The 15,013-nt window shown below is 40.2% G+C and overlaps 1 pseudogene; it reads left to right on the top strand.

The window, feature by feature from the left end:
- The first annotated feature begins 13,246 nt into the window (after window positions 1–13,246).
- On the top strand, window positions 13,247–14,736 carry LOC126497792 (PEST proteolytic signal-containing nuclear protein-like; annotated as a pseudogene).
- The last annotated feature ends 277 nt before the right edge of the window (window positions 14,737–15,013 follow it).

Raw genomic sequence — 15,013 nt, 5'->3', positions numbered from 1 at the left:
TATGCTAAATAACTTGAAACTCTCAGTACCCTGTCCTTTAAACATATCTTAAGCAAGAGGTGCCAAACAACCATCAAGCAGCTCTGATAGGTAAATCGTAAGCATATGGAAGATAGCAAACATCTGTTCCTATGATGGCTACTCCTGATTGTAATTTTCCTGCATCTGGAATCAACTAAAGCACAGCTGCTTGGCACTCCTGAGAGTATTTTATTAATAAGATTTGAAACAGGAAGATCCACCTTAAGTATGGGCAGCCCCTTCTGGTGGCAGTCCTGATAAAAGGGTATGGAAGAAGAAAACTTCAATTTTTGCCTCCTGGGCCTCTAGCTACCAAGCTCGACTATGTTGTTGCTGTGGCATTCCTTCACTGGTAATAGAATCAACCTCATATGCTGAAGACCATCAACTCTCCATAAATCCCTCGGTCCTTCAATGCTGGATTCACTGCTGGTACAGCAAGCCTCATGGACTGAACAGCCATCAAAATTCCAGCTTCTCTAGTGCTAGGTAGCCATTATCAGACTATATCAACCACATCCTGTAAAGGCCAATCTACTGAGTCTCCTTTTACTGCTGATGATGGACAGACAGATTACACACACACACACACACACACACATATACACACACACACACATACATACATACATACATACATACATACATACATACATACATACCATTGGTTCTGTTCCTTTAAAGAACATGCCAAATAGAGTTACCTAGAAGAAGGCATTACAGTAGCAGAAGAGGGGATTACAGACAGAAACAGAAAACATCCCCTCTGGCTTAGCAGCTAGATAAAACCGACAAGGACTTGGCCAAAGTTGGTGAATGGTTGATTAAGAAGAAAAAACACAATTAAAATATGCTTAGGAAGCATAATTGATAAGACTTGGACAATGATCAACAGGGCGCTGGGTACCCAGTTTTAAACTAGATGGCATGGCACTTGAATTTTTAGCCAGAGATAAAACCTGGGAAAATAGCAGAAATCTTAATGCAATAAATCCATTGCCAAAATGTAGACATGCTTGGCATTTTATTTAACAGATGCTAATTATGACCAGCTAGGGAGGGCTAAAAAGCAGAGGAGTAATTAGGAATGTTTCATGACTGAGTGCATCTGCTGAGTAGAAAGTAGGACCCTAGAACAAACTTTGACCAAGTCTGGAGCATTTGCTAGAAGGGTAGAATTCCTGCCAAACTGTTAGTCTATGTGGTTTCCTGATGTAGGGTAGTACTTGAATCTGTATTAAGTAGCCCAACCAAATAGTTAAAAGACATTAAACATGCTTTCTGTCAACTAGTTTCATAAAGAATAATATAAAATTACAATTACCTATATAATGTGCATAAATTGTCTTACATATGAGAAGAATTCCATAAATCTAATTTCCTTCTGACCAGCATGCTATGGAAGAAAACCAAACACTAAGCCAATTTAAAATACAAAGAGAAGTGATTATCCAACTCATACCATACATCAAGCCTATTGATTATACAAGATTACATAAGAAAAATTTCTAACTGTAAGACATTTGAGTTCTGTTTTGGACTAAGTGATAAATAAGAATATGGTGGTTAGACATGGTGGCCCACACTTTTAATTTCAGCACTTGGGAAACAAAGGCAGGCAGATCTATGTGTTAAAGGCCATTTTGGTCTACATAGCAAGTTCCAGGACAGCCAAGGCTAAGAGAGAGCCTAACCAATACACAGAGAAACCCTGTCTTAAAGAGAAAAGAGAAAGAGAGTCTGAATAGAAAAAATAATGTCTTGATAGAAATAACTAGGTAGCAAGATTAAGAGAAACTGCAATGGACTCTATTGATTGACAGGTTGATTACCTCAAAAAGAAGTCCCAGAGAAGGCAACATTTGGCTCTTGTAGGGAAGGGAGCAGAGAAAAATGTAGAGCTCAATAAAAATCAAAAAAAAAAAAAAAAAAGAAAAGAATAAAAGATGATATCTACTCCACATGAGTGTCTTTCCCTATGTAAAGTATCTCAACACCATCTAAGAATTTTCAGGATGCTTGAATGATCTACATGATGTAGATGTCGAAGAACATTTTATGGATAATCATTGATTACAGGTTTCTCTACCCCAGGAGATACTGTGCCATCCAGAAACAGCAATGTGATGGGCTACTACAAGCTTTGGTAAATATTAGTTTGTCCCTTCAGAATTGGAAATTGAAGAATTTCAGGATATAGTATACAAGATGAGTCAACAATGACATATTGACAACAGCTAGAATACATGAATCCAAACACTGAGGGGGTGGTGTGTGGTAATCCCTCATACTATTTCTCAGAGTGAACCTAATGTTTTTCTCATCATGGAACGCTTCATCGTTGCTGAATAAGAGACCTTGATGTGCAAAGGAGGCCTAAGAAACAGCTACACTGTAGGGGTTCTGCCGGCTTAGGACCACAGAAATTACCTGTTCCTTTGAGCTGACCGTGCCATGGGAAGATAAGCAAAGACACATGAAAAACCACAGAAAACAGATATTGTCCCTTCTCACATCCTCCTTTGTTTTCATTCTGTTGCCTCAGGGAGAGGCCTCACTAAAATACAGATAACTTTGAAACATCCCAACTCATTTGTACCACCTGGATCTGTGGCACCAAGTCTGTGACATACACCTAGAGCCATCACGCAAGTACAACCTGCATTCAAGGTAATTAGCATGTTATAGCATAACCTTTAACAAAAAGGAAAAAAAAGATTGGTGATATCTGCCATTTATGTCCTTAATATTGGAAGGAACTAAATAACAAGAAAGAGATCCTGTGGTCTAAATGATACAGGGTCCTAGAAACATCCTCAGAAAATCAAGAACATGCTTAGAGGTCCATCCCCAAAGAGCACAGCTTTGACCTACTAGAGAGCATGCTGTCTTGAAGTGACCTCTCGCTTATCCTACAATCTCATTCCTCTCACTGACCTCCCTGAACAACTGCTTCCCCAAATAAAGGATCCACAAAGAAGTCTTCCTCTCTCTTTCTGCTTTCTGAGGACTTAGGCTGAGACCTCTCCTCCCCTCTCTCCTCCCACACACTTAAAGATTACTTCTGCCAGTTGCTATCCAGAATATTTCTTGGCAGACACTCTGAAATGGTCCATAATGCAGTGTGTTAACTATAATTGGTACATTATGAACTTGACCCTCAAACCCACCAGTAACTCAGACACGAGTAGCTCTTTATTGTAGACAACCAATTTTATGAAATTTAACCTGAAACATTCTTCCCTGAAGCCAAATAACTTAAGTAGAACTTTTCCTTGAAAGAATGTTTTGGAGTTACATATTTTCAATTTGTTAGGAAACACACAGCGATTACACATTGATCTCTGATCATTCAGCTAGAAATTGAATTGCAATTTTGATCATCCATATTAATTCACACTGCTGAGAGACTCCTTTTAAAGCCTTTGAAGTGGAACATGTATTATCTCCAGACTATTAACGTATAGGAGAGCTCTGTTTGCCAGGCTGTGGGCTTAACCTTGAACAAATATTATTTTAATATCTCTTAATCCTTCAAACTGAATGATTTTTTTCCTTTCAGTAGGAAAAATAAATTTCCTCTCATTCCTGTGATAATGGATAACTGTTTTCTTAGATGAGGATTTTGGAAAACGTGAATAATGGTGGTGTTGAGATGTGTACGCTGTCCATGAAAAAAGCCAAAGAAGTGCACAATGTAAAGTTAGAAGCTTAAAGGGGGAGGTGTGAAATATCTGTCCTCAGTGCTGTTTGCTTCCATCCCGGGCCAACTCAAAGGTCTGATAAAACTGAGCAATGGCCCAGGGGAGGCTTTGTCCCACATAAGGAGTCTGGAAACAAGGCACAGGAGTAACAGGTGTTAGAAGGTGGTCTGGGAGAAGCATGCCACAGGAATATCTGAAAGGGAACAGCTGTGGATTGCTCTCCCTGCATGGGAAGGACCCTGGAGTTAATTCCTGTTGAGCACTCTTACACAGCTCTTGGGCTGTAGATCCCCGCAGCCAGCAATTATGTGTGCTCCAGCTGTAAGGTCTTTCCTGAAGGAGCTCTCAGGAGAAAGGAATGCAAGTTTTCCCCCTTTCATTTTCACAGCTTAGTGGCGCTGGGTTTCTATTATTTTTAAATGGGGAGATAAAGGATAAAATGACAGTAAGGACAATAAGGATGGCCATGGTGCCAAACATATTCAAAATGTCTTTACAGTTGCTGAATCTTTAAAAATAAGCCTCTGTATCTTGAGACTGGGGAAGCTTTACTGTGTCCTAGCCCAGCTGGGGTTGAGGTTTGTGTAATCCCTCTCAGCTGTATGAGAAGTGGGCAATTGAAGATACCTGGAGGACGGTTAGAACTCCAACATCAGTAAGGGCCCACCCTGACAGTAGTTACTGATGAGCCACTATCAACTAAAACCCTTGCCTAGTGGCTCTGCAGGGGGGATTGCAGTTTATTGAATTAATCATTATTTGCAGCCTATTATTAAATTAGTCATTATTAAACAAAGTAGTCAAAGGACAGCTTGTAAGAGGAGCCTCAGAATGCTCAATGGAAAGTGGCCCCTGTACTCTGGCATGGTACATAAGACTTTTCAAGTTATGGTGAAACAGGCATCGCTTTTGAATATTGTTTTCTAGATCTTAACATTAAAATCTTTATGCTGCTGGGTAAAAAAATTTACCAAAGAGGCTGAGGCAGCAAGATTAGCAGCTCATGGTCAGTCTCAACTACATAGAGTGAATCCATATCAAACCTGGCAAATTAGATTTTCAACGCAGAACCCCCAGAAGCCACAGTGGACTGGGGCTTGGGCAGGCTACCTCCACCCCACTGCCTGCCCTCCATCACTCTCTCTCCAGTTTCATTCCCAGCCCTGCAGCAGACTTCTTAAAGGGGCCTCTCCTCCCTCCCTACTCCCATTCCCTGGGGACTCCACCAAACCTTATAGCAGACCCAGCTTTCCCCTTCCTCCCATCCTTTTGAGACAGTCATGAGAAACTGGAAACACCAGAACTGGATTCAAGTAAGTAGTTCCCACTCTGCTTTCCCATCCTCCATCACTATCACTCCAGGCTCATCCCCAGCCCTGCAATAGAATCTCCTCTCACCCTGCCTCCAGTCTCTGTGGACCCCAAGGACCCTCTTGGTGGATGCAGGCTTTCTCCTTCTTCTAAACACTTTGAGTCATATGTCCATAAGGACAAAGACTCTGCCTGGGACCTGCGTGGCTACAATGGGCTGAGACTCAAGTAGACAAATCCGACTCCCCTTTCTGCCCACCATTACAATCTCTCCTGTCTCATCCCCAGCCCCAGAGCAGCCTGCTTGCAGGAGTCTGTGCTCCCATCCTCCCACCATTCCCAGGGGACTCCAAACCTAGGTGTGAACCCAGCTTTCCCTCTCCCTGTGGACCCTTTCAACACCCCTGTATTTCCCTTCTCCCATCCCTTCAGGTCAGCCTCCAATACCTAGAAATACTTTCCACCCAGAACCACCAGTGGTCACACCTGGCAGGGACTCAAATATGTGGTTCACACAATCCTTCCTGTCCTCCATTGTAATGTGTCTCTTCCCACCTCAGCCTGGTAACAACCTACTTACATGTATCCTTCCTGACACCTCAACTCCATTTGCTGGAGACCCCAACTCTTGGTTCTGACACAGCATCCCACGAGCCCTTTCATCACTGTCTCTCCAGATCATTCTTGATCAAGTAGAATAAAAATGAGTAAGGATGGAAGATAAAGTTAAGAAAAAGCTATATTGAGACACATTGCAAAAAATATAAGCAAGCATAACTACAACATCCAAGAAATATGAGACATGATCAAGAGAAAAAACTTGGGCTGCAGCAGATAAGAGCACTTGCTGCTCTTCCAGAGGCTGAAATTCAGAATCCAGCATCTAAATCAAACCCTGACAACTTCCTGTAACTCTAGTTCTGGGAATGCAAGATCTCTTCTGCCCTTCATTGATACCAGAATTCTCATTCTCTCTCTCTCTCTCTCTCTCTCTCTCTCTCTCTCTCTCTCTCTCACACACACACACACACACAAATAAAAGTAATGTGTTTTTTTTTTAAAAAAAAAAACCAAACCTAATAATTCATGGTATACAAGGAGTGGAGGAATGCAAAAGTTTCCCATATTCAGCCAAGGACAGAAACATTTTAAAACCCCAATTAAATACGGCATGATAGAATCACTCTGTGACACATTGTAGTTAAAGTGTTAAAAGTTCAACACAAAGAAACATATTAAAACCTACAAGAAACATACCACTCACTTATTTACAAAGGAGAACACAACAGAACAGCATCAGACCTCTAAACAGAAATCTCAAAACCTAGAAAAACATTTAAAGCCTTGAAAATAACTAACTGCCAACCAAAACAATTATATCCAAAATGGTTATTGCTAAAAAATGAGAGAAGACATTCCAAAATAGACACTTCCACAATCCTTGACCAGTAAGCCAGCACAGCAAAAAATACTAACAGAAATATTATACAGGAAAAGAAGAAAGGTAGCACCAATCATGAGAGAAGAATAAATATCATAAGAGGGAAGAATAAATATCATAAGAGAAATACATGAACAAGAAGAACTAGGAAAGAATAAACCATGACCAGCTCAGTAAACAAGTAAGTGGTTATAGAATTAGGATAGGGCAAAAAAAAGTAAGAGGAATCCATGTCCACAAACTTACAAGAAGCAAATTTCTGTCAATAACAATCCTAAACATAAATTATCCTAATTCAACAATTAAAAAGCACAGGCTACCACATTGGGTTAAAAAAGAAAAAAAATAACTATTTGTTGACTACAAGAAACACGCCTCACTGACAGAGCACATACGGCGTGAGAATGAAAGGCTGGAAGTCAATATGCCAAGCAGGGGGGAAGAGGGCCAAAAACACATACTGCATGAGCCAATTGAATAAAGCCCTTTCTAATGCATGTATTCATTCTATCAGTTATGTTCCTTAGGAGAACCCAGACTAATACAAGGACACTTCAAAAAACATGGTCAAACTTCCTAAATATAACCCCAGTAGCACAGACACCGAGAACAACAATTAATAAATAGGACCTCCTGAAACTGAGAAGCTTCTGTGAAGCAAAGGACATGGTCACCAAGACAAAATGACAGCCTACACAGTCCACTCTTGCCATACCTCTTCAATATAGTGCATGAAGTTCTAGCAATAGCAATAAGACAACATAAGGGGATCAAGGGGATTCGAATTGGAAAGGAAGAAGTTAAACTTTCGTTATTTGCAGATGATATGATAGTGTACATAAGTGACCCTCAAAACTCCACCAAGAAACTTTTACAGCTGATAAATACCTTTAGTAATGTGGCAGGATACAAGATCAACTCCAAAAAATCAGTCGCCCTCTTATACACAAAGGATATGGAAGCAGAGAGGGAAATCAGAGAAGCTTCACCTTTCACAATAGCCACAAACAGCATAAAATATCTCGGGGTAACTCTAACCAAGGAAGTAAAAGATCTATTTGACAAGAACTTTAAAGCATTGAAGAAAGAAATTGATGAGGATATCAGAAAATGGAAGGACCTCCCTTGCTCTTGGATTGGGAGGATCAACATAGTAAAAATGGCAATTCTACCAAAGGCAATTTATAGATTCAATGCAATTCCTATCAAGGTCCCATCAAAATTCTTCACGGATCTTGAGAGGACAATAATCAATTTTATATGGAAAAATAAAAAACCCAGGATAGCCAAAACAATCCTATACAATAAAGGATCTTCTGGAGGCATTACCATCCCTGACTTCAAACTCTATCACAGAGCTACAGTAATGAAAACAGTGTGGTATTGGCATAAAAACAGAGAAGTCGACCAATGGAATCGCATAGAAGACCCGGAATTTAATCCCCAAACCTATGAACACCTCATTTTCGACAAAGGAGCTAAAAGTATACAATGGAAGAAAGAAAGCATCTTCAACAAATGGTGCTGGCACAACTGGATGTCAACCTGTAGAAGATTGAAATTAGACCCATATCTATCACCTTGCACAAAACTCAAGTCCAAATGGATCAAAGACCTCAATATCAGTCCGAACACACTGAACCTGATAGAAGAGAAAGTGGGAAGTACCCTACAACAGATGGGCACAGGAGATCGCTTCTTAAGTATAACCCCAGCAGCACAGACACTAAGGACAACATTGAATAAATGGGACCTACTAAAGCTGAGAAGCTTCTGTAAAGCAAAGGACACTGTCACTAAGACAAAAAGGCAACCTACTGACTGGGAGAAGATCTTCACCAACCCCGCAACAGACAAAGGTCTGATCTCCAAAATATATAGAGAACTCAAGAAACTAGACTCTAAAATGCTAATTAACCCAATTAAAAAATGGGGCACTGAACTGAACAGAGAATTCTCAAAAGAAGAAGTTCAAATGGCCAAAAGACACCTAAGGTCATGCTCAACCTCATTAGCAATCAGGGAAATGCAAATCAAAACAACTTTGAGATATCATCTCACACCTGTCAGAATGGCTAAAATCAAAAGCACCGATGATAGCCTTTGCTGGAGAGGCTGTGGAGGAAGGGGTACCCTCATCCATTGCTGGTGGGAATGCAATCTTGTGCAACCACTTTGGAAATCAGTGTTTCGGTTTCTCAGGAAATTCGGGATCAACCTACCCCTGGACCCAGCAATACCACTCTTGGGAATATACCCAAGAGATGCCCTATCATATGACAAAAGCATTTGTTCAACTATGTTCATAGCAGCATTATTTGTAATAGCCAGAACCTGGAAACAACCTAGATGCCCTTCAATGGAAGAATGGATGAAGAAAGTGTGGAATATATACACATTAGAGTATTATGCTGCGGTAAAAAACAATGACTTCTCGAATTTTGCATGCAAATGGATGGAAATAGAAAACACTATCCTGAGCGAGGTAACCCAGACCCAAAAAGATGAACATGGGATGTACTCACTCATAATTGGTTTCTAGCCATAAATAAAGGTCACGGAGTGTATACCTGGTGAACCTAAAGAAGCTAAATAAGAAGGTGAACCCAAGAAAAAACATATAGTTATCCTCTTGGCTAAGGGAAGTAGATAAAATTGCCGGGGAGAAAATTGGGATCTTGGGGGTGGGGTGGGTTGGGGATAAGGGGGGACGGGGAGAGAAAAGTGAGAAGGGGAGGATTGGGGGAACTTGGGGAAACAGGAAGATTGGGATAAAGGAAGGTTGGATAGGGGAGCAGGGAAGCACATATCTTAGTTAAGGGAGCCACCTTAGTGTTGGCAAGAGACTTGAACCTAGAGTGGCTCCCAGGAGCCCAAGGCGATGTCCCCAGTTAGTCCCTTGGGAAGCTGAGGATAGGGAACCTGAAATGACCCTATCCTATAGCAATACTGACGAATATCTTTCATATCACCATAGAACCTTCATCTGGTGATGGATGGAGATAGAGACAGAGACCCACACTGGAGCACTGGACTGAGCTCCCAAGGTCCCAATGAGGAGCAGATGGAGGGAGAACACGAGCAAGGATGTCAGGACCACGAGGGGTGCACCCACCCACTGAGACAGTGGGGCTGATCTATTGGGAGCTCACCAAGGCCAGCTGGACTGTGACTGAAAAAGCATGGGATAAAACCGGACTCTCTGATCATGGCGAACAATGAGGGCTGATGAGAAGCCAAGGACAATGGCACGGGGTTTTGATCCTACTTCGTGTTCTGGCTTGGTGGGAGCCTAGCCAGTTTGGATGTTCACCTTCCTAGACCTGGACGGAGGGGGGAGGACCTTGGACTTTCCACAGGGCAGGGAACCCTGACTGCTCTTTGGATTGGAGAGGGAGGGGGAGAGGAGTGGGGGGAGGGGGAGAAGGGTGGGAGGAGGGGGAGGGAAATGGGAGGCTGGGAGGAGGCAGAAACTTTTTTTTTCCTTTTCTCAATAAAAAAAAAAAGTTGCAAGCGAACCCTTCTGTTAGAAGATGTATCTAAGGTTCCCCCTCCTCTGAAATCCTCTGATCTTATAATCCATGAATAGAAAATGCAGCTAAAGATTTTCCCACTCTTCCCTGTATAACTTCCAAGAGTAAATCATGAAACGTAATAAAAGGATGTGTTCTAATAAGACTGGGACTATATTTTATTCATTGTCACGGTATAAATGAGTATACACTGCAAAGATTATTTTGAACAGTTACCAAAACAAAACAAAGCAACGACAACAAAATTATTTGCCTGCTGCCTGGCCAAGCAAGTATTGTCAAGTGACAGAATCTCTGCCCCTGTGTCCTAGGTTACCCTGGATGTCAGTATCTGCTTTTTCATATATAGTTAGACCAAAATGTATTGTTGCTGAGTGGTTTTTCACTTAAATTCATAATAATGATGCTTCCAAGCGCTCTTGAAAGGCCCACTCTTTGTAAGCAAAAAATAGAAATTAATTTATCACTATTTTGTTGGAGCAATGGCCTTTTGTTTTCTTGTTGGCTTCTGTTCTGATTTCATCCTTTAAGACTGGTCACTATTAATTTTCCTTTGCTCTAGTTTTGACTTATTTTATTATGTCATCTTTGTGACTTATTTTTTTTTTTTATTTTCTGTATCTTTTCCACTACCTCAGCAAATGTTTTGTCTCCCTTTTTCTAAGGCAGATTAAAGATTTCACAGTGTCTTTCGGCTCAAATGTTGTTGCATCAACTCTTCCTTTTTCACATTCATTGAGCTGAATTACCGTCTCCTCTCAGGAGATTTCATCAGACACGGTGGTCTTCAAAACTTTGTTATATTTCACAATCTGGTCTTGAGTTTTTCAGTTAATCTTGACAGACAGAAATCACATTCCTATCTTAATACCCAGTGTGAAAGTATTATATTACTAATAATTTTGCACTCATGCATACTGTGTTAGCGGGGCATCACACAACCAAACTATGAAATCCTATTAAAGCTTGTCTTCCCTTACTTTCACAAAAACAGCAGAACTGACAGAATATTTTGCCAACATTGAATGCTGCGGACAAGAGTGCTAAATCACACTTATTAATCCAAGGCACCACCTTGAATTCTAGAGATGAGGGAGAAATAAAATGCTGTGAACAAACTGGGCTGGTGAGGAATTCATGCCTGACAACTCAGCAACAGCTGTAGCTAGAAAAGGCGTCCTCCCGCTGTCCGTCGATGATGACTGATGAAACTCTCAGTGGCCAAACTCCCACACTCATTTTAACAGTCTGTAAAATTTTTGCATCATTAAAATGCATTCTAATTGGAGTCTTTACAGACCACCCAGAAGTTACACCTGGTGCAAAATGCTGCTGCTGGATTCAGTTTACTGTGGTATGTGATAGGGGAAGGACTGGACGGACCCACGAGCTTTGGAAGAGCATCCTTAAAATTGCTCTGTTTTGTGACTCAATGTGATAAGCAGAAGAACTTTACCCGAACTAGAACACTAGTCACCATTAAAGAAGATACCAAAGCTCCTACATCCAGTTAACAGAGTCCACTCACGGTAAAAGAACAAAGCAAAATGGGATTGTAAAAAAAAAAAAAAAAAAAAAAAAAAAAAAACTACATAGGTTTAAGTACATTGTGCCCTCATTTTCAATGAATTCTAAGAAATCTTTAATTTCTTTCTTTATTTCTTCTTTGACCCAGGGTGGTTCAATTGAGCACTGTTCAATTTCCGTGAGATTGTAGGCTTTCTGCAATTAGTGTCGTTGTTGTCTTCTAACTTTAAATCACAGTGATCCAATAAGAAACAGGAGGTTATTCCAAACTTTTTGTGTCTGTTAAGGTTTGCTTTGTTACCATCTTACACCAGTCAGAATGGGTAAGATCAAAAACACCAATGATAACTTATGCTGGAGAGGATTTGTAGTAAAGGGAACACTCTTCCATTGCTGGAATGCTAATTTGTACAACCATTCTGAAAATCAGTATGGTGGTTTCTCAGAAAATTGGGAATCAACCTACCTCAGGACCCAGTAATACCGCTCTTGGGCATATGCCCAAAGGATGCTCAATCATACTACAAGGACATCTGTTCATCTGACTATGTTCATAGCAGCATTATTTGTAATAGTCAGCACCTGAACACAACCTATATGTCCCTCAACTGGATAGTGAATACAGAAAACGTGGTACATTTACACAATGGAGTACTACTCATAAGTAAAAAGCAATGACATCTTGAAATTTGCAGGTAAATGAATGGAACTAGAAAAAACCATCCTGAGTAAGGTAACCCAAACCCAGAAAGATGAACATGGTGTGTCCTCACTCATAAGTGGAAACTAGCTGTAAAGCAAAGGATTTACTTGAGAGTTCGGCAGTGGTCCCCCAAAAGAGCAAAAACCAGAGTCCAAAAGGGTAAAGAATAAAAACAACCAACTACAATTTAATATATTTTATATGTCTTTGTTCTCCATGTCATAATTTAGCTAAAAGAGTATCACAGGAAAGGATGATTCTCCCTTGTGTATTGTGAGGTTCATGGCTGAAGCACCTGTAACAAAAGACATATTAATGAGGAAAAATCTTGCAAATCTACTTGATATAATCTTTGAATGAAATAGGAGCCTTCAGAAACAAAGAAAACGTGTGTGTGAAATGCTTAGGTGTGAAAAGTAGCAGCCAAGTGATGTGGAAATCCTTCTGTATATGTGTTGCTTTTATTAGTTAATGAATAAGGCTGTGTTGGCCTATAGCAGGGCAGAAAATAGCCAGGATGAAAGAGATAAAGAGAGAGAGTGGGTAGAGTCAAGAAGATGTCATGTAGCTGCCAAAGGAGACAGACGCCAAAACTTTATCCGGTAAGCCAGAGCCTCGTGGCTATACACAGAATTATAGAAGTCGGTTAGTTGAAGATGTAAGAGTTAGTTAATAAAAAGCCTGAGCTAAAATGCCAAACAGTGTTGTAATTAATGCAGATTCTATGTGATTATTATGGTCCTATCAGCCAGGAAATGAAAGAGCAGCCAAGAGAGAATTGTACAAGTGAAATAAAATGACTATGATCCTATAAGAATGAGCAAGGAAACATTGAAATTCTTGGTTATTTAGCTTCTTCCCTGCATTTCTGAATCTTCAGCTATATGGAGCTTTCTTTCCCTGGGTGTAGCCTGTGCACTTCTCTCAAGGGTATTATGTCATGCTTTCGTGTTAGAGAATTCTGCGTGGGGGAAGTGCACATGGAAGTGGTTAGGTTTGAGTGTGTGCCAGTCAAAAACTGATGTCACGGCTGCAGGGGGAGGCCGCGGCGGGGAAGACGGTGGACGGGAAGGCGGGAGAGGACAAGCCGGAGAAGCCGTAGCGAGCCGGAGCCGCCGGAGGACCTGAAGAAGAAGCAGAAAAACCTGTGAAAACTAAGACTGTTTCTCCAGTAATGGAGGGGAAAGTTACAGTCGCAGCGCTGAAAAGCGATCGGCTGACGAAGAAGCTGCAGACCTCCCAACAAAGCCTACAAAGATCTCCAAGTTTGGATTTGCCATAGGTAGTCAGACGACAAAGAAAGCATCAAACTTGGATCAAGTAAGCCTAAGGAAACGGTTCCAACTCTTGCTCCAAAAACCCTTTCAGTAGCAGCAGCTTTCAATGAAGATGAAGATAGTGAGCCAGAAGAAATGCCTCCAGAAGCAAAGATGAGGATGAAGAATATTGGAAGGGACACACCAACATCAGCTGGACCAAACTCCTTTAATAGAGGAAAGCATGGCTTTTCCGATAATCAGGAGCTATGGGAGCGAAATATAAAATCTCATCTTGGAAATGTACATGACCAAGACAATTAAATGTAGTGTTTTGCGATTAGGGTGTGGGTGGGTGCAGTTAGAAGGGACAGTCTCCTTTTGTAAAGAATAGTGTAAGACTAGCTTTGGAGTCGTTTTTTCTTTTCCTTTTTCTTCTTTTTATTTTATTTTTTATTAAGATTGAGTGGTACACTAATAAATGAGAGTTTGAAATTAGAGGTAATTTATGTTTTATATACAGATTTTAAGACATTTGCTAATTTTGTAGTTTCATGTGATTAGTTTCCAAAGGTTACAGATAATAAAGAAATCAGAAGTGGTACCTTTCTAAGAATTGCATATTTTTTTAGACACATCTATTAGCACATTAAGAGGGAAGCCAAAAGTCACTGTCTACTTAAAACTGAGCTGTTCCTCTCCTGTGTCCATTCCCTCATTACCTGAACTGTCTGGCTTCCAGGAGCAGCCTTGTAGAGAGGGAGGATTGGATTGAGAAGACAACGTTCCTGGACTATCAACTGAAAGTAAATTTAGATAAAATTTAAATAAATAAACCTTTTCGTATGGACAGTTTATTTTGTTTTGGGTTGTCATATACTAGTATTGCATCGCTATCAGTGAGTATAGATGCTTTGCTCTTTAAAAAACATTTTTTGTCAAAAATTCTTATGTGAAGTATTATTAAAAATAGCCCACTTCACTTTAATGGAAATTGTCTCCATTCAGGAGTCTTCAGTGAACACTATTTGCTACCAAAGTAAATCAGTATTTTGAATGTGCTTCTCTTGGTTTTTATTCTAGTTCCTAAAAGCATTTCCACCGGAACTTGAGGCAAATCATAAGGAAGCTGTTTCTTTTAAAGTAAAAAATCCCACCAAAAATATAAATGTACATACTGCTTTAAGTATTTGACTGGTTTTTATTTTTAAAAGGTTTAAATACCAAAAAAAAGGGGGGGGGGGAGATATAACATTATATGAAGACAGATAAGGCAATGCACTTTCTGTGACTTTTGAAACATTTAAGTTACTAACTCATTAGCTCCAATTTGAATTGAACTCACAAGATTTATTTGTACAACTCCATGACTTACTTTAAGTATATACATATTGGCCAGTGGTTTCTAAAGCACATTTTAATGACTGAAATAAGACAGAAAATGCTTCTTCAAACACATTTTCATTATGAATTCTCTCAATACTCTTAGATTTGTGTATTGCTGGTGTTTGTATTTT

This window comes from Alexandromys fortis, unplaced genomic scaffold (genome assembly GCF_014885135.2).
Source record: "Alexandromys fortis isolate MF-2015 unplaced genomic scaffold, M_Fortis_MF-2015_v1.1 scaffold_23, whole genome shotgun sequence".
Taxonomy (NCBI): domain Eukaryota; kingdom Metazoa; phylum Chordata; class Mammalia; order Rodentia; family Cricetidae; genus Alexandromys; species Alexandromys fortis.
Note: the sequence above shows the minus strand (reverse complement) of the source record. Positions and strands in the feature narration are given on the sequence as shown.